Below are 24,090 nucleotides of genomic sequence, written 5' to 3' on the forward strand. Positions count from 1 at the left end.
TCCTTGTTATTTAAGTCTTGTTTGCCTTTCAGAAGGTAGCCCATCTCCACAGGCCCCGGTCATACCGAGCAGAACTTCTGCAAAGTCCGCACTCAGTTGCCCTCACCGCCCCTAAAGTCTTCGCAGGAAAGTTTGCAGGGGAAACGGGGCTGGGCCGGTAGTCGGGCCCTTACCTTGTTCTGTGTGGCTTTGCCATCCAAACTTCGAATATTTTAGAGGCGAATTAAACCATGGTTCCGCCTTCCTTTGAAACACTGTGATTCAGAGAATTCTAAAATGATTCCTTTAATACAGTTGGTAGATGTGTTGCATAAGCGGTAGTCGTAGTTGCCTCCTTAGCGCAGTAGGCAGCGCGTCAGTCTCATAATCTGAAGGTCCTGAGTTCGAACCTCAGAGGGGGCAACGTCAACCTTTTCTTCCGTTTGCGTATAAAAAAAGGAAAATTCGGAGGAAATTGCTTTGATGAAACTAAACGGGAATTTTTTTTTTTTAACAGAACCATGTACTGTTCAGATACAAAATAGTAATTTTCAGTAAGATTAAATACTCCAAAAGTCTTTTTATACCAATTGTAGATAGAGCTAGGAGGCTTTCAGACTGACTTGTTACAAAAACATTAAGGTCAAGAAACTTACTGGTTGAGAGGGAGAAGGGGATGGAGGGTTACACTGGGGATGTGGAAGATGCAGTATGATGTGCAAAACATTTCTATTAATTATTGATTATCTTTTGCCATTCTTCTGGAATTACCACCAGATCACAAACGCCATCCTACATGAAAAAGAAAACATTTCCCCCCGCTCAGTCTCTTTGCATTGGACTTCTTTTCCTGCTTCCAGTGTTCTTGACTGGGTCTCTAGGTCATCCAAACTGCAAAATACAGGAAAGAGTAACAAGAGAAACAGGAAACGAAGAAAGAAGAAGTGATATTTAGAGAGACAGGATAAGCACCTGGCTCAAATAAAAACAAGCAAGAATCAAAGCAGAAATAAGAACACAGAGAACAAACATATAGATACCAAGGGGGGAAGGGAGGGTGGGATGAACTGGGAGCTTGGGATTGATATACATACACTACTATGTATAAAATAGGTAACTAATGAGAACCTACTGTATAGCACAGGGACTCAGTGCTCTGTGGTGACCTAAACGGGAAGGAAATCCAAAAAAGAGAGAATATATGTATATGTATAGCTGATTCACCTTGCTGTACAGCAGAAACTAACATAACGTTTTAAAGCAACTATACTCCAATAAAAATTAATTTTAAAAAAAGCAAGATTGATATTTAATATCCAGCTCTTAACATCTCAGCTTGTTGAGTGGGAGGTATTGAACAGATATTTATTGAGCACCTACTATGTGCCAAGCACTGTTCAAAGCTGTGTCCCTTACTATTAATCCATTCCCGCTCAGCTTCAAATTCACCCTCTTCTGTGATGTTGGCTCTGGCCATCTGCAAATTACATATCTAAAACATTGTCAATTGGCTTTCTCTTAGGTTCTGTCAATAAGAGGAACTAGAAGGAGCCGGGGAGGCAGGAGAAGAGAAGAGGAACTGTTTTCTGAATTTTGCTATTCCAGTCAGGGTTGCTCCAACAATGGTAGTTGATTCCAACCACCATTCTCTTTGTGCTCTTCCTCAGAGGCCCAACCCCTACCCGTTTTTCCCCTCCACCCTAGAAGGTGGTAACTACTTTCCATAGTTATTATCTCTGGGTTACCACAGTGTTCTCAGTTGAAATACCTGGTGTTGTTTCTGAACTAGACCTTGACTGATACATAGGGGCTAGGGATACCACACTGTACACAACAGAAATTGCTCCTGATCTCATGGACTTTACTATGTTTGAGTGGGACATGGTAGACTGCAAATCTGAATTTTTAACAGCAACCTCAGGAGATCACATCTGAATGCAATCAGCTGAACAAGTTTTTGGAATCCCTCTGCACATATCCAGTTATCTCATATTGACTATTGTGGGGAAAGTCACTTCCTCCCAAGATTCTCCTTTTTTTGTCTGATCACTCACGGCTTGCCTGCTGATCAGAACTGGTGGCAGTACCCTCAGGTATCCACAAGTCAGATCAAGAACAGAGCAAACACTCCATGCTTTCCAAAGAATTCTCAAAAGATCCAAAGTGCCCTTTCTTATTCTGCTTTATTGCTGCCTTTCCAAGTAAAGGGTTTATTAAGGCAATGCCCTACTGAGAGAAATGAATTAGTTTGACACCTCTTCCTCTCTAGGTGCCCTGGAAGAGTCTGGGCCCAAGTCTTCTGCTTCTTTCCAAATGTTCCCAGTCTCTGCACCATTCCCCAACACTGCCACATAGTCCGTAGGTCAAGTCTACATGGCTACACAGTAACCTAATTTGTGTTTTCCTATCATCTCTTGCCTCACGCTGACACATTCTTTACATGAAACCAACATAATCTTTTTGAAATCATCTCTGACCATGTTGTTCCTCTCTGCTTAAAATCCCCAGTGACTTTATATTGCTGCAAGGATGAAGTTTGTACTCTGTACTCCTAGCCATAACCTCTGAGCCTGTCTGTCTCTCATCTGTCCCTGCCTTTCTGTTTACCTTGCCCCCCACCTCCATCAGTATTGTCCCAAGATATCTGCACTCAAGCACCTCAGGCCTTCTTTAAGTTCTCTGAAAGTATTCTGCTTTTTTGCTCTTCCTAAAATGCTGGAGCCATGTTTTTGTCTAATCTATTACTATTAAACTGTTGGTTCTCAGTTTAAACATCATGTCCTGGGAAAAGTCTTCTCTTACCCCCTGGAAGAGGTCACCTCCCTCTATAATCCACTGTCTTGGAGATATGGGGTGGGGAACACCTATAGCTTGCATACGTTTATCTTAATTTTCTACCTGTATGCTCCCTTTATCCCTACTTAAGTCTATTAACATTTTCCATTTTATCTTATTACAGTGAAGTTGTGTAGACCACCTCAAATCTATTTTGAATAGTGGCATGAATAAATACATAAGTTAGAATGCACTATGTACCATTGTGGTAAACCCAACCTTTGAGGAAGAAATTTCTGTTGCAGGATTTAAGGGAGGAAAGTGGATGAGAGATTAAGTAACTTGTCTAAGGTGGCACAACCAACCAATTAAATATGATTTTCTAATTCATCTATTTTATAATAAAAATAATAATGATGATAACACCTAACTTTCATTGAACTGTTAGCATGACCCAGACACTATTCCAAAAGTTTACGTGTACTATCTCATTTAACTTGGAAACTCTGGTCATGAGATTATAGTTGTTTGTTTCTCTACAAACCTCAGTAACATGTACTTTTTCCTAAGAACATTTATCACAATGGCTGTTTAAACATTTATGGTGTAATTCATTGTTTAAAAGGCTGACTCTCCCTTCTAAAGGGTAAACTCCATGAAGGCTGAGGTGGTGGCTTTCCACTGCTGTAAACCAGGGGCAAAGCAGAGCTCCTTGCTCAGAATAAGTTCTCAAAACCTAGTTGTTAAGAGCTTTTTCTGCTAGGCATTCTTAAGGTCTGGGGGGAGACTGGAACACAAATTGTGAAGATGAAGCACAAGACGGTCCAGGTGATTACATCTCTAGTAACATACAACTTTTAGAAGTAATTGTTTATATTACTCAAATATGAGCGTTATCTTTTTCTTATGACCTGGGGCAGAAGTAGTTGTGAGCCATATTCAAAGAGGCAGGAATGGAATTAGGAATAAAGAAAAGGAACATGAACAGAATTGGAACTTTGTTCATGTACTTTTCTTCACATTAGGATGTACAGGAAAGATGCTGTGATGAAAGAGGCCCAGGTAGCTCACTCGGCAGAGCATCAGACCTTTAATCTAAGGGTCTAGGGTTCAAGCCCCTGTTTGGGCGTCGCTTTTGACTTTTCCCATCCAGTTCTGACTCCACCCTTGCAAACCATCCATCTCTTTACACGGTATGTGTAAGTGACTCAGGCAAATGCAAACGCCAAGGTGAATAGATGGGACCTTTACTGTAAGATGAAGAGAGCTAGCATTTAAGGAGAGCCTTAGAGTACATGGCTTTGTACCAGAACCAAATAATTTCCTAAGAGTGAAGTAAGAGTTGGTAAACGAGTGGCTGAGGAGGCTTTTCTGGACGTCAAATTTCCATAAAGGTAACAAGAATATGTAACCAAAGATAATGTAACTTTATTTAGAAATATACTATGATCAGAATTCCATCCCTTCCCAGAGGCAGCCAACCCACAGCTTGGCTTGGCTTGGCTTTTTGGTGGTGAATGCGCCAGACTATCATTGCCTAATATCATAATCATTAATATTTTATTACTTCCTTACTCTGATTATAGGTTCACAGAGCAATCTTCTAATGTTCTTTGCTTTCCACTATAGAGTTTATTTTACAAGGGAAAGAATATGCTGATCAACCATCAGTACGGCTATAATATGTTCATACTCTGGCTTGGAATGTCTCTGACATTTGGTTATTGCGAGTCAGTCCTGTAAGCCTGAAAAAATCTGGGTGAATTAAAAAATAGTTTCTGATTCTACAAAGAGGAGGAACAGATTCAGAATAGTGGCTCCAACAAGAATCAAGATTCTCTAAGGAACTGCCCGAACAGCCAGACCATCCAGCTATTTGGCCTCTCTACAGTCCTTAACTGCAGCTCTTAAACTGTAGCAGATGTAGGCTCCTGGAATCAGAGGCTGAGGGTCTAGAAGACACTGTTAAGATGTTCCCTAGTATATACCTTTTTCGTTCTGCACCAGAATGAATTGTTGAGAGAACTGTCCTGAAATACAGGTCCAGATATTTAGCAGGAGCAGCCTAAGTTTTGCCCTCTCTTTTTCCAGCACGGACTGGGCCAGAGAAGTATGCCTGCAGGATGAACTTCAGTAGGTGTGACTCCCGTGGGGATTACTGCAAAAATCCAAATTTGAGATGTTGATCGCCTGGAGTAATATAGCGGTAGGGAATATGGCAAAAAAAAACCCAAAACAAAAACAAAGTAACGTTTAATATGCTAATTAATTCACTGACTTATTTGACAAGTGTTTATTGTTTGTCAGATACTGTGCTAGGCACTGGAAATACAGGAGTGGATAAAACAGACATACTTCTTAGGACACTAGCCACTGAATTTAAGCCCCCCCACCACCCCCATCCAGTATGATCTCATGTAAATTTAACTAATGACATCTGCAAAGACTCTATTTCCAAATAAGTTCGCGTTCTGAGGTTCTGGGTGGGCATACATTTTTGTGGAACAATATTCAGTGCAGTACAGATGGGAAACCAGTTAGGACCAGATTAGATAGGGAGGCCAGGGCAAGGAGATGGCATGTATATATGAAGAGGAAACAAGAAGACTTACTGAGAAAACTGAATGTCAGATTTTCATATATCTGTCCATTCAATTTTTTTCCCCAATAAATTAGATTGCGCCAATAGGATACTGTTCCAAGAAGAAATAGCAATCAGAGGAACTTGGACAAGAGGTTGTCCACTGGAAGGAGCTGAAGATAACAAGTCATTATACATAAACAACATCTTTCCATATTTTTGCACCTACCAATCAGGAGGAAGACAGCTTAGGCTTCAGCTCTTTGACCAGCACACAACTGGCCCAGTCACTAGGAAGTAGACTTTTGCCAGACGAAAGCGGTTACTGGTTGATGGAGGGCGAGGGCAAAAAACAAACTGCCCCCTCTGAGGTTCGAACTCAGGACCTTCAGATTATGAGACTGACGCGCTGCCTACTGCGCTAAGGAGGCAGGCAGCTGAGCATCCTCATCAAATACCTTTAGCACTGGAATTTACCTTGCTTAAACTCTCTTGCTCTGTAGTTCCTTTACTTTAAAATCTGAAAATGAAATGCTCCCCTGCAACGTCTTAAAAGTGCAACAACTTCTACAACCTGAATCAGATGAGGAAAGTCGTTGTCGATGCCACTGCCTTTGCTCCCCTCGTTCTGAACTGATGACCCTCACCTCTCACAACAGAAGGAGAGTTTCCTTAACTTCTTGCCCGGATACCTGCACTTAACCTATACCGGCGTCCATCCCTGTGGTCTCTAGGGAAGAGGAAAACGGCCCACTTCCTCTCTCACTCTCCCTCTCTCTTTCCGTACCAGATTCTTCTCATCAGTACTTTAAACACGTTAAAGTGTTTACTACCTTAAATAACAAAACGCTTCCTTTGACTCGGCGCCTGTCTCAGGCTGTCGCTCTATTTCGTTTATGCCCCTTCGCAGGCAAATTTCCCATAAAGCGGTCTGTCCTCATTTTAAGAAAACACCTCCCCAAGTCCCATCAGTTTCTCAACAGACTACAATCTTCCCTGACCACTGCTCCGTCCCGAAGAAGTCCAAAGGGGATTCCTGGACATATGGGACTTGATGCTTTAAAGAATAAGGTGTCCTTGGTGCAAACTCTTGGGAATCTGCTGGTATGAGAGAGCTGTAGTTACAGAAACAGGAACAGGTGAAAAGCTTGGCTTACCCAGTCTCCTGGTTTGCCCCGGGAATGTCTTGGGAAAGCCGCACCTGGGAAACCTCTTCCCGGGCTGAGAAGAGTCAGGGTTTCAGAGATGGGTTGCGGACGGCTGGGCAAAGTACCAAAAAAACCCTACGACAGCTTTACCTCCGCTGACGCCCCCGCCCCTGGAGGGCTGAGAGGAACACTGATTTTATTGCCAAATTGAGGCGGCACATATTATTCGACTTCTGTAGTTGCAATCTCTGTTTTTGCCCTGGCCGCTGATGAGGGCAACCGGAATTTTTGGTTCGCAATAATGGGCAATCCAGTGTTGCATCCCTCTGAGTGCTGTAATCTAAATATGCGAAATAGGTGTTTTGTAGTTGTGAGCGTTAACAGTTTGCCTCTGCCTGTAGATTAACTGTTGTGCTTTTTATCGAAATAATGTTAGCTTAATTTTTAACATTGTGGATATTTCGACCATATGTCCTGAGTCTAGATAATGAAAATGAGAACAAACGACTACCATGTGAATGCCAGCATGACCCAGACCTCACCGAAAAAGTCTAAATGGCAGATGGAAGAACACATATAACTGGATTAGGGAGGTAAATTACCAAAACAGAGTACTGCACAATATGTAGAAAAGGATTTGGATTTGGACATAGTGGAGAAGGAGGTGTGACAGTACAAGGGGAGACTGAATCTCCCAAGTCTGGGTTAAGACGGGCGAGAACTTTCGAATCAGAGGTTTTTCTTCTTCTCTAAATGACACCAATGCTCAGTCAAAAATAGTGTTGGGTATAATATTTGAAAAGAACTCGCATTCTCTATTTCCTGATTCAAAGGTTGCATCCCGAGGGCAAACAAAAAGGGAAATTTCGATACCATGTATTGGCCTCTTGTACTGTGAAGCCGATTCTGTCGGATGACCTTGTTCTCTACAATATAACAACTTCAAATGATGTGTAAAGTTAGGCAAGCAAAAAATTTTTCCCCTAGCTCCTACGACTTTAATTTGAAACATGGTGTCGAAAAATCGTCTTCTTGATTTGTGTGTAGATTTAATAAAACCACTAGATACATAAAACAGAAGATTGTTGATATTTTGTTCAAATACAAACTAGGCCATGCTCATCCATCTGCACATTTGGCAACAGTGCAAAAGTAAATTTTGGCAAATCCCATTTAGCCTTACCAAAGAAAATAAAAAGATCTTATCTGCTAAATGTCCTGCACTCCTTGTACACATACATTGCTTTAAAGGATTGTGGTTTGCTTACTCATGATACTGAGGCTTTCATGGTTTATTGAGGTTTATGGTCAGTTTTTATTTTCTTCAGAATGTGCAGAAGCACTTACTGAGATTTTTTTACTTCACAGAAATGGAATGAGATAGCCTCTTTAGGCATGTGCCTACAAGGTGGCTATCACTGTTGCTGGCCATAGAAAATACTTTAAAATATTGGCCTGCTGTAAAATCTTTATTTTCAAAGTGTGGGGTAAAAAGAATGTCCTTATCTAATTTGGAAATACTTTGAGGATGGGAATGGAGAAAAGTACTATGGTAAAACAGAAATGTATATATGTTCTTTCTCCAGTATTGTTTGATGTTATGTAGATTGGGACAAAAACTCATACACTAAAAAAGTGATTTATTTGGGGGAAAATGTGACTGCTTCAGGACAAAATAATAAGTAACAACAACAACAATAATAATAATTAATAATAATACCAGAAAGGGACAGCCAAGTAGTCAAGTTAAACACAACTTTCTTAACTTACTTGCTGAAAGTATAACTTATTTGGAATCCAAGTTTTATTTCACAAGTTTAAATTACTGCTGTGCTTTTTATCAAGATGAGAACTGAGCAAGGAGCAGGTTTGGGGGATGGGTAAGAAATCAAGAGATCTTTGAACATGTTAAGTTTGCGATGCCTTTTAGACATTCAGTGGAGATGTCAGTCATGTAATTTGATCTGCTCAATGGAGAGATGGGGTTGAAAGTTTAAGTCTGGGACTTCTCAAGGTATAGATGGTATTGAAAGCCAGGTGATCAGGTGAGCTCAGATAGGGAGAGGGTGTATGTAGGGAATACATGAGGACTCAGGTCAGGACCCTAGAGAACTCCAAAATTTAGAGACTGGGAGGAAATAAAGAAGGAACTACATTTAAGTGGGAAAAAAAAAACCCAAACAAACAAACAAACAAACCAAGAGAGAGTGGTGTTCCAGAAATCAAGTGAATGTGTTTCCATAAAGAGGGAGTATCAGCTGGGCCAAGTGTTACTGAGAAGCTGAGCAAATTGAAGACTGAGAATTGACCATTGGAATTTGCAAGATGGAGGTTGCTGGAACTCGACAAGGGAGTTTCAGTGGAGTTAGAGGGGATAAAGGTTTGGTTTAGAGTGGGTTAAACGGAGGAGCACAGTTTGGGGTATGCTCTGTCCATTCAGCTATTCAGATTCAGGTTTGGAGAAAGTGGTGGTGTGTTTGATTTGACCTAGGGTGGGGAGTGGGGCACAGGAGATGAAGGTTATACAAGCTCGTAATGCTGGTAATTAATCATGAAATCTAAGCTGTGGAAAGAGGGAAGTAAAGACGTGAGGAGGAAGGGGATACATTTTCTCTTGTTTTTCTCCCCATTTTCCTATCCCATCCTCAGTTTCTGAGATCTCTAAATTCTGAGTCAATTCTCTTCAAATATGAGAAGATTCTCATTAAAATATCCTCATCAGCTCTGTAGCCTTCGTTTCTTTCAACTCCATCCAGTCTTGCTGACCTTGAGGGCTTCAAAATATTTTAGCATGCAATAGCATTTCTTCATCTACATGAACAACTGTGTTAAGGGCACCAGACTCAAGCCCTGTCATTCTCATTGTTTTCTCCCTGGTTTTCAAATCCCGCTTCTCCGTAAGAAAAGTATCACCTTGGCGAAGACCTGCTTCTCCTCCAACAGCAGGTGAATAGCATCATCACATTTGCATCCTTTTTAATCCCTTCCCCTCTTTTACTCACATTCTACCAGCTTCCAAGTCCCGTGAATTCTACCTCCTTGGTACTTCCTGAATCAGTCTCCTTTATTCCATACCAGATTACTACCACTGTTTTACTTTTTCTTTCTCCTCATCCTGCCTCCGTGTCTTTCCTCTGCTACAGCAGTGGCCTCCAATCTGGCTTCTGGGCTTCTAACCTTGCTTGTCTCCCATTGTTTGTCTACACAGGGCTGTCATACACAGGTGCCCTATAAAAGACACTTGCGGAGAAGGTATATAGGAGCTGAAGTCTGACCTGAGTTCTGAGAGTCAAGCCATGAGCCTTGGACAGAGGTGGCATTTTCCTTTTTTTGTACTTTATCAGCCCCGAGGGTTGCCCTTCTGTTATTCATCCACCAATATGAGTTGTTATTACATAATTTGCACAAAGGCACTCTGTGTGCTAGCTGAGGCCCCACTTCTGCAGTACAGTCAGGACAAGCTTGCAAAAGATACCAGTTACACTGGCCTTTCTGTTCAGAAGGGTACTTCTTTGTCTTTCCAAAGCCTTTGAGGTAAAGTTCAAAGTCATTGAAGATACAGCTCACAATGTGTTCTCATTATCTACTAATATGTAACAGAGAATTCCAAAGCACAGTGACTTGTGGTACGCAGAATAATGGACATTCCAAAAGATTCTCTAATCCCTGGAAACTGTGAATGTTACCTTACATGGTAAAAGGGACTTCACAGATGTGATTAAGATTGAGGACCATGAGATGGGGAGATGATCCTAATCACAAGAGTCCTTAAAAGTGGCAGAGGAAGCAGAAGAGTAGGTAAAGGGATGTGATTTGAGGACTTGACCCATCATTCATGTCTTTGAAGAACCAAGGAATGTAGCGGTCTTTAGAAGCCAGGAGTGGCCATTAGCTCAAGCCAGCAGAAAACAGAGACTTCAGTCATACAACCACAAAGAAACAAACTCTATAAACAGTGTGAAGCGGGAAATAGATTCTCCCTTAGAGCCTCCAGAAAGGCATGCAGGCTGCGAATACCTTGCTTTCAGCATGGTGAGACCATACCCGTCACTTCTGACCTGAAAAATTCTAAGATAATAAATTTGTGTTTTTTAAAGCCACTAAGGTTGCTGTGATAGCAGTAGAAAACCATTTTGTTATCTCTCTTGATTCTGTGGGTTCACTGGGCTCACCTGGGCAATTTTGCTCTGTGTGGTGTCAGCAAGAACTCCAGACCTCTGAGGACTTGACTGGGCTGAGCTCTCCAAGATGGCTTGCTCACGTGACTGGTTGTGACAGTTAGTGTTTGTGACCTGCTAGGAGCTCTGTTGAGGCTGCTGTCCAGAGTGCCTGGCTGTGACCTTCCCATGTGGCTTGGACTTCTCACAGTACAGTGACTGGGTTCTGAGAGGGAGCTTCCCAGATTGAGCATTCCAAGAAACCCAGTCAGAAGCTGCCAGGGTTCTTATGACTCAGGCAGGCCTGGAACTGGCAAAGTGTCACTTCAGTGAAATTCTACTTGGTCAACCAAGATTCACTGTGGGAATGTGCTACACACAGGTGTGATTACTGAGAGACCTGCTACGCTGGGGTCAGTTCTGGGAGACTAGCTACCACACAAGGTAACTCTTTTTTCATCTGCAGCTTCATCTTAATCTTAGTCCTCTTGGCCCATGCACCGTTGATGCTCCGCTCAGGTCTAATGGAACTAGGAACTAGGGATTTTCACACCTTTTCAGCTTTGCACCTGTTGATGCTTCATGGAGAGAATCTTCCCATGCCCTATAAAACTGACACAATTCCAACATGTGGGATTTCCCCCGCACCGCCAAGCAAATCTTTACACCAGCTGGGTGTCCTACAGTTCAACTCAGTTCTGACACTACCTACCCAGAGGTAGCATCAGATTTTACCACTTAAGGGCTCAGCTCCACAAGACTGCCCACAGACTCCAAACATGAGTCCAGGTCGTCAGCTGTGCATCTGATCGACTGACTAGAGATGGGAATTTTCACAGGCTCCCCTCCTTGGGTTCAATTAATTTGCTAGAGCAGCTCACAGAACTCAGAGAAACATTTTGTGTACTAGATTACTGGTTTATTGTAAGAGGCTATCACTCAGGAACAGCTAGATGGAAGAGATGCAAAGGGCAAGGTATGGGTAAAGGGAGGATGGAATTTCAATGCCTTCTCTGAGCTGGTCACTGTCCCCACATCTGCAAGTGTTCACCAGCCCAGAAACTCTTCAAACCCTGTCCTTTTTGGTTTTTATGGAGGCTTCATTGTATAGGCACAATTCATTAAACGTAGGCCATCAGTAATTTAACTTAATCTCCAGCTCCTCTCCCTCCCAGGAGGTAGGAGGTGGGACTGAAAATTTCAACCCTCCAATCACACGGTTAGTGCCCCTGGCAACCTGTGCCCACCCTTAGGAGATCTCTGGGGCTTTCCCAAAGTCTCCTCATTAACATAACAAAAGGCACCTTTAGGGCTCTCAACAGTTAGGAAAGTCTCCGTGTTTTAGGAACTGTGTGCCAGAAGTGTGAGGAAGACCAAATAATATTTATTATAAATCACAACGATCACATCTTCCTTACCCGCCTAATTATAGCTCATCTTTAAGACACATTTCCGCTATCATCTCCTCCAGTAAACCATCCCCATCTTAGGTTAGGTGCCCGTAATGATGATTTTCTCTACACAACATCCTGCCCTTACATCTATGGAAGAATACGAGTGTGTCTTAATTCTCACTGACTTACTTGTCTGTATTTTTAAAAAATCAGGCCATAAGCTCCTCAGAAGAGTGCATTTTGTACTCTCCGATTCCCCAGATGGACCTAGTATAGATGGCACAAAGAAGGGTCTCAGTAAATGTTTGCTGACAGAGTAGTAATTGAACAATTCTCTGCATATATTTATTACTTCCCACAAAACGAAAATGTGCCCAACATGACATTGTACAAATGTCCTGGTTTCAACCACGCACAAAATCATGTATGCATGAGGGCGGGAACTAAAAAGGAAGGGAAATGCCCATAATCAGTTGGGAAGGCAGAACTGTGGGTATCTTTTTATTTTTCTCTTTAATGTTCTAATATCATAACGCTGCCACTGTTAAAATAAATGAAAATGTGTAGACATCTGGTTCCAAAGCGTCAACAGTCTTGTCACTTGCAGCACGGACCGCTGATTGGCTTAACCTGGTAGTTTCTTAGAAATGCAGACTCTCAGACCTCACCCCAGACCTACAGCATTAGAACCTGCATTTTAGCGAGACCCCCCGCCCCCGTGATTTTGTATGCGTATGGAAGTTTGCGAAGAACACGACCCTCAATACAGTCCTTCACCCTTTCCTTCATTAAATTTACGGCCATTTGTTTAACAGACCTTTTTGCAAAGATTCCGAGGACAACACGATAAACCGAGCTTATTCACATCTCTGCCGGGGCTTTCTGCGTCTCCTGAGCTCGGTTCTATCAGCCCCTTCTAGCAATCTAGAGTGGGTAGTGGGCTGTGCACAGGGGAGTCGCCGCGCGGGTCGCGCCGCGCAGCACGGCAGTGCCACCGGCCGCAGCCTCCAGGCCCGCGGCGCCGCATCTCCCCGCGCCGGGCACGGTGGCGCGCGCCTGTAATCCCAGCTTCCCGGGAGGCTGAGGTCGGCGGATCGTGGGTGCCCGGGGGTTCGGGACTACCGCGCTGTGTAGAGCGGGCGTCCGCACCGGGCCTGGCACCAACATGGGGCTCCCGGGGGAGCCCGGGGGTACCAGGTTGTCTAAGGAGGGGGGGACCCGGCCCAGGCCGGACACGGAGCAGGTCAAACTCCCCGTGTTGGGCGGCGGTGGGACCGCGCCTGCGAGCAGTGCCTGCAGTTCTGCCCGGACATCCGACGAGACCCGGTCTCTTTTGTTTAATCTTCCCTGGATTCTCTTTTTGAAGACTCGTTTTGCCCCAGCATTATTTTTGCACACAGCAGACCACCTAACTTCACGGAGTACACGGGGCGGCGTACATAATACTGTTAAAAGATAAACTGAGGCATATTAAAATTTTTAAGATTTTACTTGAACAAAAATCGATTCCAATCGAGCAGCATCCAATCTAGCAGGTAGGAAGGAGTTCCGAGGAGCCCTACAAAATGAAAGACTTTAGTAGGCAGAAGGGAGCAGGAACAAGGAAGTTATACTAGGCAAAAAAGCAGGTTGGCTATTGCTAGGTTACTTTCCTTTAGGGGGGTGGCAGGAGTCTATCAGGCAGATAACCTAACTAGTAGTGCTGATCAGGTGATTCCTGATTGAATGGTTTTAGATTACATTTCTAGGGGGCAGAGGCCCTACTTAGATCTAGGTTTGGTGACAGTGAGGCTTAGCATAAATGACTCCATTTTGGGCCTGTCTTTTTTTTTTTTTTAACACTAGTGTATACTTTATCTTTAGGTTTTGCACACAAAGGGTGTGCAAAAGGGTGATGTAGTCAGTCCACACTGGAAGAAGCTCTTCTTAGTGATTTATTATCCTGGGGATTTCTCCACCCTGCAATCAGCCTTTCCCAAAACAGTAAGGCTGTACTGCATTTTGTAAATACTGCTGCATTATATTGCATTGCATGACAATTGTATAACCCAAGACAGATTTGCCACAGGTCTGAACTTCCAAGTTTTTTCAGGAACTTCTCACTCAAAAACCTGTACACAAATGTTCTTCCTGGATTGGACAAAACACCTAAAGAGACATTTCACCAAAGCAGATATATGGATGGCAAATAAGCACATGGAAAGGTTTTCAACATCATTAGCCACTGAGGAAATGCAAATTACAACCACAATGAGATGTCACTGTATACCTATCAGAATGGCTAAACTAAAACTAGTAACAATGCCAAGTGTTGACGAGGCTATATACATTGCTAGTGGGAATGTAAAATGGTGCAGCCACTCTGGGAAACACTTTGACAGTTTCTTTAAAACTAAACATGCAAGTACCATGCCACCCAGAAGTTGCACTCCTGGACATTTAACCCAGAGAAATGAAGACTGATGTTTATACAAAAACCTATCCTCAAATATTTATAGCAGATTTATTCATAATAGTAAAAAGCTGGAAACAACCCAAGTGTCCTTTAATGGGGAATGTTCAAACTGTGGTAAACTCATACCACAGAATAGTATTCAGTAATAAAAAAGAATGAACTATTGAAGCACTCAGCAACCTGGATGAATTTCCAAAGAATTACAGTGAGTACAAAAAGCCAATCCCAATAGGTTACATACTATATGTTTCCATTTATATAACATTGTTGAAATTACAAAATTATAGAAATGGACAACAGATTAGTGGCGGCGAGATGTTGGGGGGGCAGGAGGAAAGTGGGTGTGGCTATAAAAGGGCAACATGAGGATCCTAGTGGTGATGGAAATGTTCTTTATCTTGACTTTATCAATATCAATACCCTGCTCCTGATATTGCATTATAGTTTTGCAAGATGTCACCATTGGGGGCAACTCAGTAAAGGGTACATGAGATATTTCTGTATTATTTCTTATAATTGCAGGTGAATCTACAATTATGCATAATTTAAAAATTGAATTAAAAAAAGACAGAGGTCAGGACACTGAGACGCAGCCATTTCTAAAGAGTCCTTAGAAGTGGGGGAGAGGGAAGATGGAAACAGAACAGCTGGAGAATACAGAGAAGAAAACGTCCAAGGAAGACTGATTCATGAAGGATGAGTTGTCAATAGTTTGTGTCCTGCACAGAATTAAGTTTAGGGCCAAAAAAAGAGACAAAGCATTAGAAACTTGGGAAGTTGATAGTAATGGTTTCCTAGGTTTGGAAGGCAGACCTCAGTTGACAAGCAACTGGTGAGGCAAGGAAGTGGAGGCAAATACTGTTCTGTAACAAGTTTGGTGGTGGCTGGAAGGAAAGATTCTGGGGAAGAAGCATGAGGGCCGGACAGGAGGGCATGTTTTCTCTTTTTTGTTGTCTGAAGATGGACATGCAGGCATTCTGTATTTTGAGGAGAGGCAGGTAAGAGGGAGAATCAAAGACACGAGGGCAGAATGGAATTGGGAGAAGGGTCAAAAGCTCAGATGGCATATCTATTAGTCTTGGAAATGAGGGAAAATTTTCCTCTGAGTAGGAAGGAAGAGGTTGGGATATGTGAAGAACTACGAAATTAGGAGGTAGGGAAAAAGGGAGCTACAGGAATATCACGACTCTCTTCTCTCCTTCAAGGCTCAGGCTCAGTTTACCACGCACCCCGCACACCGCCCCGTCACCGCCCTTCCAGCCAGGAGCCGCCTCTTCAATTCAACTCAGATGACTTCATTTTCCAGGAATCTTTGCTTCAGTCCTGCCGTGCCTCTCTCTTTCTCTTTAGAGTTGCATAGGAGTCCACTTAATAAATATTTATTGAAGGAACATGACGTCGAGAATAAAATGCAATTGGTATTCCTCATATTAAACTTCTCTTTTCCATATCTATCTGGATGACCTGTCTCCTTTGCATTAGAAGCTGGCAGAGAATAAGATTGGGGGAAAGGGAGATCATGAAGTAGAAATGAACAGGAGAAAGAGGAGTACTTTGGGGTCTCTTGACTTTGGCTTACGGTTGTTGGAATAATTCCATGGGAATGAAGAAGGGATAGGTTTGAAGAAAGAGGAACATAGCATGAGTGGAACAGAGCCCGAACCAAGAAAGAAGACACACACTAAATATTACAAAGAAGAAGGGAAAGTAGTTTTCCTTCTGCACGTTTGGATCTACCTCTTTTATTTTGTGAGATGTAGAAGCCCATCCCTAGGCTGCTCTGACTGGAAGAATCGTTTTATTGCACAGCCCTCTGTCTTCCTTTATGAATTTGAGAAAAAAGTTGCCTAGTGTTTCGGTATGTTCTTGTTTGCAATCTGTTCAGTCAGTGTTTTAATGTAGCTTCGGAAAAAGACACGCTGAAGCCCGGTGTCGAACCACGGACCTTTACATCTTCAGCCTAACGCTCTCCCAGCTGAGCTACTTCGACTCCGCCCACTTCGTTTTCAAATAATATCTTATGACTTTATCCTCTGTCTTTTTATTCACTGAATATAAAGAATTTGATAAGCATAATCATAAACACTTTGAGGAAACCAAAGATAAATTTAAAAACGGTTTTCATCTTCGAATGGCTCACCAATTTATGAGGAGAAAGATAAGAAGACAGTTACAAATTAATGTCATAAGAACTGCCGTAACGACTTAGTTAAATCTACATTTATTCCTGAGTAAATCCACACGTCTGGAGCAGGGAAGGAGACTCTATGCAGCTACGTGGCCCCGATTACTCCTTCTTGGGCGTTGCCACATCTTCCCCTTGTCCAGATTTTATTGGTTGGTGCGGAACAGGAGGTTCATGTATAAAACGAATGGGATCTTGCATTGCCTTATTGAATATTCAGAAAAGGAGTGACGCATTCATACGTATGGAACATTAGCTTTGTAGCCTTATTTTGAGAGCGTCTTAGTATCTTCCCTGGTGGTCTAGTGGTTAGGATTCGGCGCTCTCACCGCCGCGGCCCGGGTTCGATTCCCGGTCAGGGAAAGTGTTTTTTCCTCTCGGTTTTCGCGAAACCAAGGGGGAAACTTGTAAATAAGACTAAAAGTCGAAGTGTATACTAAATGTTGAAGTGTATACAAGTTTAATTTTCATATGAGGCATTATCTGCCTAGAAACTCTGCAACGTTTTTGATATTCCAACCGCAAAATCACAAATGATGTAAATTTCAGTTATTTACAAAATTTTGTTAATGATCACGCTACCTGACATTGACCAAAAAGCTCGCCACTATCCTGAATGCTTCAAAATTTTATTCAGTTGGATGGTCCAGTGAGCAGGAAATTTCGGAGGCAACTGATTAGCTTTAGGAGTTGGTTGAGATTAGCATAACACTTTGTAAAGAGAGTTACGAATGAAGATGAGAGGGAAGAAATCGGGAAGTTATTTCCTGGAAGTTTGCCTTGGCTGGTTGTGGGCGAGTTTCTGAATTCCCGAAAGCGGCTGGAATTGTGAAACCCACTCTCTCCGGCGGGTTTTCTAGTTTCACTGATCCAGCTGGGAGAAGGGGGATCGGCCTAGAAATACTGACACGGTAACTTAATCTTGGATCAAGGCGGTCTCCGGACTGCCTATCTCCCCAGCGCCTCCACCTGTTTTCCGCTCTGAATTTACAATCTGTCTGGGGTTTTCTAAGAGAGGAAATAGGGGAAGGCCATATTATTAAAGGAAAACTGCCGTCAAAAAACTAAGAAACAGGCAAACGATGTATTCAGCATCTCTGAATGCGCACCTGAGAAATTTACTGACAGCTACTTGAGAAAAAGCAGATTCTGTTATCCTTCTGACTTTTGACAAGGTTTGATGCCTTTGTGCTAATTCGCTCCTGTCTGACAGTATTGGGGCACGAATCTTTGTTACTTAGTTTGTCTAAATAGCAGCCACAGAAGTATTGCTTATTATTTCCTTCTCATTTCTTATAAAAGTTCAATGCACATTTGAATTCTCCACAAGCTTCCAAACAAAGATCATGGTGACCCTGATCTTACTCTACCAACAGATGGGGACACGATGTTTTTATGATCATGTTAAATGAAACAGTAATACTCTTTTTCTAACTAATTGCACATTCCCTGCTCTTCCCCAACCCCCATATATAAATTCACAAATTCCAAAACCTCTTTGAGATGGGACACTCCTTTGTCATCTTGCCAATACTCTCCTTGAGTTAATACACTTTGACACCTATGTAAGATCAATTTGTCTAAGAAATTTTGTTTTGCCATAAGTATAAAAGTAGTATAGTTTGTCAAATTTCTGTATATACTGAAGCTGTTCTGTTTCTTTCTGCTTAGTATTTCACAGGAAATCAACCTTATAGGGCTGATGGCAATCACTCCTGAACAACATCCTCTTTTAATGATGTCATATTTTGTCTCCTCTATATGCAGCAAGAATCCTTTGCTTCATTTAGTTTTATATGTCTGTTTTTAGGGAGGAGTCTGGGTAGAACCCCTGAATGTGTTTAATCGTTTTCTAAATTTTAAACTTTCCTACATAAACCTAATTGGATTAGAGACAAAGGATTCTTCTTCGAAAGTGATGTGACTTCTTTTTTTATTCTTCTGTTATGAGCTATTACTTATTCTCCATGGGGGGGAAAATCTCTAATCTGTATTTTAGCACAGTAGGTTCTGTGCTCATGATACTGCTACCTAATTACTTGTCAACTCAGAGAGAAAATGGCAAAAATATAACAAAACCAAAATCCACATAAGTACAAGAGGAAAGAGGGAGAACTTGAATGACTATAAGAAAACGGACAACAGTTGGGGGTCAGTAAATCAATCTTCAGGGCCAAGGTAGGTTTGCACTACACTAGTCCCTATGGAAGATGAAAAATGAGCAAGACACGCTCCTATCTCTCAATTAATATCCCTAAACCCCAGTTTTCCCATCTGTAAAAAGGGAATAAAAAATCTATCGCATAGGGCTTCCCTGGTGGCGCAGTGGTTGAGAGTCCGCCCGCAGAGGCGGAAAACACGGGTTCATGCCCCAGTTCCGCAAAAACCTCGCATTCCGCGAAGCGGCTAGGCCTGTGAACCGTGGCCGCTGAGGCTGCGCGTCCGGAGCCTGTGCTCCGCAACGGGAGAAGCCCCAACAGTGAGAGACCCGCGTACCGCAGGAAAAAAAAAATCTACTTCATAGATTTGCTATGGGGAGTAATGCGCAAAAAGTGCTCAGCCCTACTGTTATCCTAATCCATATGATTTCATTATTATTATTTTTATTACATTTGTGGTGCTTAGGTTGAATGGAGGAGACATATATTGTGAACAAGTTTTCCGTTGGGCAGAAAGAGTAATCTGCTAAGAAAAAAAAGTGTGGAAAATCACGGTGGTGTGTGTGTGTGTGTGTGTGTGAGAGAGAGAGAGAGAGAGAGACAGAGACAGAGACAGAGACAGAGAGAGAGAGAGGGAGAGAGATTCGGAGGCAGGGTGGAGAACTGACTTATGTGAAGTGGGCTTTGAAGAATGAGCAAGGTTTCTGTGAGGGAATGAGGAGGAGACCGGCATTCCAGGACAAGGGATCAGGGGAAGCAAAGCGCGGAATTGTGAAAGCTCCTGGATCGTTCAGGACTTTGAAATCCGAACTCTTTGAATTCTGAACTAAAATTTGGAAATTCTCTGCTACTGATGGGATGGCATACGTTTTCAATGTCAAGCTTTCTGGCCATACCCGGTGAAGCTAGAATTACACTTCTGTATATGTTCCGATGGCAACTGCTGACAAATCCACCTCCTAAAGGTGCATAGTTGCTTCCCAGACATTTTCTCAAGTCGGTCGGTCCCGAGGAACTAATTTTAAATGCTTTCCCATCAATTTAGTCTCTAAAGAGAAGATCATCAGAGTTCCCTGTTCGACTTCCAGGAACCTGTGAGGGTGGTTCCAAATCTCACTCTGACGCCCGGCCTACCCAACTGTCGGACTGAAGCTGTGGGTTCCCCAAGACTGAACTAGAACCAGCGAGAGAGGCAGTCCTCCCCGCTTCCTAGAGAGTACACACTGAGCTGACAGTTGGATAGAGGGTACTAGAAAGTGCCTCTCCAGGGAACAGGAAGAGGGATATATTTGTATACCGTTTAGATTCTTTGTTCTGTGTGGCGTAGGCCTTTAGTCCTTGCAGGGATTGTCACCTGAGGAGCACGGTTGGGCTCATTATTTCTCGGAATGTTAGAATCATAGATCCGGAAACCGTCAGGTAGCGGCAGCTGACGGGGGCCTCACCACCATCACCCGGACCGGACCGTGGGGGCTTTGGGAGAAGCCCTCCTCTTCTTTTCATTCTCCTTCTCCTCTTTCTCCTTTCTTCCACTTTTCACCCCTGGCTCCTTCAGGAATCTGTGTCTTTCCTCCGGGAGCGGGCCTGTGGGGTGGGGAAGGGGTTGCAGGTGCAATCCCGACCCCAGCCGCCCTCCACCCAAACTTTTCCTTGTTAGGCTTCTCGCCAGGCTTGTCTCACTCCAGCCCCCGCATTCCTCCGCGTATTCGTAAATTCCTCCAAGCAGGCCTTTCCAGAACTAAGTTAGCTCCTTCAACCAAGTGCGAACCCAGCCCTCCTTCATTCACAGCACTGAGTTGTAATAACTAGATGAGTGTTTGCCTTCCCTGGTAGCTCTGAGGGTGTAGACAGCAATGGTCAAGTGTTTCTGATGAATATCCAGTGCACAGCTTAGTGCCCAGGTACCCAGTAGGCACTTGGTCAATACTTGTTGAATGAATGAGTGGACTCCTGATGCCCACTCCTGGATATAGTCACTTTATCTCAATTTATTTCTTCATTTTTCTGTTTCCCCCTCTTGGTTTATCATGTAGGAATGTGAGCACTAGAAAGAGAAAATTGGTCTCTGAATTGATGCCTTCGATGGATCAAGATGACGCGGATGAAGCATTGAACCAGTTAGCACCTAGCGGGAGGGTACCATTCTGTGTCTCTGAGGGTTAAAGTTGTCACAAAGTGGTCAGTTTCCATCAAACTCTGTCCATCTTGCCCTCAGAGATCCAGAACTGGTGGGAGTACATAGTCTCATAGTGGGGAGGAGACTGCTGTTGTGAGGGACTGAGAGAGAGAACCAGGGAGAGGGCTCAGAATGACACAGCGGGTGAGAAAAGAGGCTCCTAGCTTGGGATATATGGAGAAACTGGGGAAAGTGAGGCTTTAGCAAGCGTAGGGGTAACTATGTTGCTTCTACTCTCTTGAGAATCCTTTTTCTTAGTGATTTTCCTAAGGTAATCTCCTTAGGAAATAACACTGGTAATTGCTAAAGTATTGCAGCTAAGGATAATGAGATACTACTAAATCAATTTTTTATTTTCTTAGAAAGAGAAGGCCATTGAAGACAAAGCAGAGAGAGAGAGATTCGTAGATGCCTACTTTGAAGATTGGAGAGATGTGGCCACAAACCAAGGAATGCCAGCAGCCACCTGAAGTTGAAAGAGTCAAGGAAGCAGATTTTCCCCTAGAGTCTCCAGAGGAAGGTTGGCTCTGAGGACACCTTGATTTGGGAGGTGATACAGATTGGACTTCTGGCCTCCAGAATTGTGAGAGAATAAATTTCTGTTGTTTTAAGTCACACAGTTTGTGCTAATTTGTTACAGTAGGCACAGGAAATGAACACCCATGCACTATGCAATAAACTCCATATGAGCAACTCTAGTATAGGAATTTGTAAGAAAGCCTAGTTTTCATTGGAATAGTGGATAAATACACTATCAGCATTGACTTTCTTGGAGATGAATGCCAAAACAAACAGAAACTCCAGCGTTAGCTAACTTTCCCTATCGAGATATTATTTTTGACATAATCTGCACAATGTGTTCTTGTTTTATGACACCCTTGTCTGAGCCAAAACTTTTAGGTCAGGGAGACCCACGCCCCACCGTCTGCCCTAAGACAGCAACTTTATCAATGTATTGCATTATGTTATGACGGCAACTACGTATATATATTTTGCCATTTCAAATGAGTTGGTTTAATTCCAGGTGGAACAGAATTCAGGGTAGAACAAAGACTTAAGAACACACTTTGGCAGGATTCTGGGCTGGGTTTATGCAGATTTCATAGCTAAGGCAGCAATGGCTGAGAAGAACGAAAGACAAGATGAGCCACTGTATGATTTTTTTTTTTTTACAAAAGTTTATTCTTAAATGTACAGTAGGTTCCAAGACAACGCTTCATTCTAGCTAAAGGTGGCAACAGATGTTATGGCAGGGAATCCAGATGTTTAAACAGGAATGGAATTAAGGATCATCATAGCCTCAGACACAAGGAACAGCTTACTTTCTGCCAGACTTCTTAATTCCACCTGTGGCCAGGGGGCCTCTCCCCACGGCCTTCGCTTTTAGCTCCTCGAGTTTCTTCTGCTCCTCCTCTTGTTTCTGCTTGAATGCCTTATTTTCCTCGTCCACCTCCTTAGCTTGCTTCTTGGGCTGCTTCAGGGGCTTCTTCTCGCCACCTTCGCGGCCCGACCGCAACTATATTTTTAAATGATTCGAATCTTGGCGTTTCAAAATGAACCGCCCAACGCCTTTGGTCCTGGGGGCCCTTCTGCAGAGACCGTGGTCCTCCTGAGGACTGTGCTCTCTGCGCCTTTCGTCGGGTTGCCTTCCTTTCCTAGAGTCCCCTCGGGAGGAGCCCAAACCACTCCCGGACTCACTCAGCTGTGTCGCGGCTCGGGCTGGACATCCCCATCCACGGCGGACCTGAAACCCACCCGGGGCCCGCGGCCCAAAGGGGCGGGAGTCTCGGATGCCCTAGTTTCCTCCCGCCCTACTCCCAGCTGTGGGGAAGCAGGGTGTCAGGGGTCAGGATGGGTGGTGGCTGAACACCAGGCAGAAGTTCTATGGGAGTATTAGTGGGAAGAACGCCAGAAAAGAGTCCCGGGTGGGAAACGTGTGTGGGAGTTGGAAGGGGAGGACTTTCACTCCTAGGGAAAATGTGGAAAGAAGAGCAAGCCGGAAGTGGTAGCGTGGCCGAGCGGTCTAAGGCGCTGGATTAAGGCTCCAGTCTCTTCGGGGGCGTGGGTTCGAATCCCACCGCTGCCAAGTGTGTATTTTTCTTTCTTAAAACTTCCTAGTGTTAGACGTCCTTTCTTCACGCCCAATGTGGACAGTTCTAACATACTACAAAGTCGGTCCCTATCTTCCCCTCTTTTGACTTCTGTTTACCCAGGGGCCATAGATAACTGCCCTAGAACAATGCTCAACCGAAAATAACCGCTCAAATAATCTATTTGAGCAGCCAGTATATTCTAGGCCCTGCGGATGCAGCAATCAAGTAACACGAACAAAAAGTGCTTTTATGCATACAGTCTTTATTACAAACAAATGAATAGATGTCAGATGCCTGGGAAAGCCCTTGTAATTCAATACAAATCCTGCCAGTGCCTCCGAAGGAATAATTTATGTTCAAAATAATCACTGTTCTTCCTCCAGCCTCTCTGCAGCGCACTTTGTGTTTGGAACCCTAGTTATTCAGACGCGAGAAGAGGCTCTGGAAAGCGCCAGCACCTCGTCCCGCAGCTGCCCGACACATCGCACCAGCGCTAGGTGACTTCGCCCCTCTGGGCGCTTTCGAGTTCAGCTGCATCCAACACCTCTGTGGCTTGGGGTGGGCGCTCTCTTTGTTCTGAGCAGATCCTCGTGTCTCTTTCTCATCCTCCAGGACTTAGCTTGAAAATTGTTTCCGCCCTATCTCCCCCTCTCCCTCCTGCCAGCTCCAAGTTCCTTGCCTTCATAGAACTTACAGCGTAGTGGGGTTCATGTAATAGATAAGTTATTGCCCAAATATGGTTGAGTCTCTACCAAAAAAAAAAAAGTTCTCTATGTGAGGACTTTGAATGAAGTTCCAGATTTAAGAGAATTTGTCAACCTAGTAGGTATCTCACAGCATATCATTGTGGTCAAAACTCCTTAATTACTGAGACTGGACAATTTTTCTGTTTGGTCATCATCGTTTTTCAGTTTTCTGTGAAATACTTCATGCTTTTTGCCTATTTTGGGGTTGTCTTTTGCTTATTGACTCATAGGAGTGTTTATAT

General features: G+C 43.4%; 4 non-coding genes and 1 pseudogene across 5 annotated transcripts; 3 read left to right on the top strand and 2 right to left on the bottom strand.

Annotated features, from left to right (window-relative positions):
* Positions 1–329: 329 nt before the first annotated feature.
* TRNAM-CAU lies at positions 330–402 on the top strand. The gene has a single exon. It is a non-coding gene; the product is annotated as a tRNA-Met (tRNA).
* A 5,291-nt stretch (positions 403–5,693) lies between these two features.
* Positions 5,694–5,766, bottom strand: TRNAM-CAU. The gene has a single exon. It is a non-coding gene; the product is annotated as a tRNA-Met (tRNA).
* Positions 5,767–16,965: 11,199 nt separating this feature from the next.
* On the top strand, positions 16,966–17,037 carry TRNAE-CUC. Its single transcript has one exon. It is a non-coding gene; the product is annotated as a tRNA-Glu (tRNA).
* Positions 17,038–22,167: 5,130 nt separating this feature from the next.
* Positions 22,168–24,000, bottom strand: LOC114907526 (annotated as a pseudogene). Its single transcript, XR_003796754.1, has 2 exons — positions 23,971–24,000; positions 22,168–22,525 (listed from the first exon to the last, which is right to left on the bottom strand). The product of XR_003796754.1 is annotated as a translation machinery-associated protein 7 pseudogene (transcript).
* On the top strand, positions 23,014–23,095 carry TRNAL-AAG. The gene has a single exon. It is a non-coding gene; the product is annotated as a tRNA-Leu (tRNA).
* Positions 24,001–24,090: the final 90 nt, after the last annotated feature.

Source organism: Monodon monoceros, unplaced genomic scaffold (genome assembly GCF_005190385.1).
Source record: "Monodon monoceros isolate NGI ecotype Baffin Bay Population unplaced genomic scaffold, NGI_Narwhal_1 Super_Scaffold_3, whole genome shotgun sequence".
In the NCBI taxonomy this organism is placed as follows: domain Eukaryota; kingdom Metazoa; phylum Chordata; class Mammalia; order Artiodactyla; family Monodontidae; genus Monodon; species Monodon monoceros.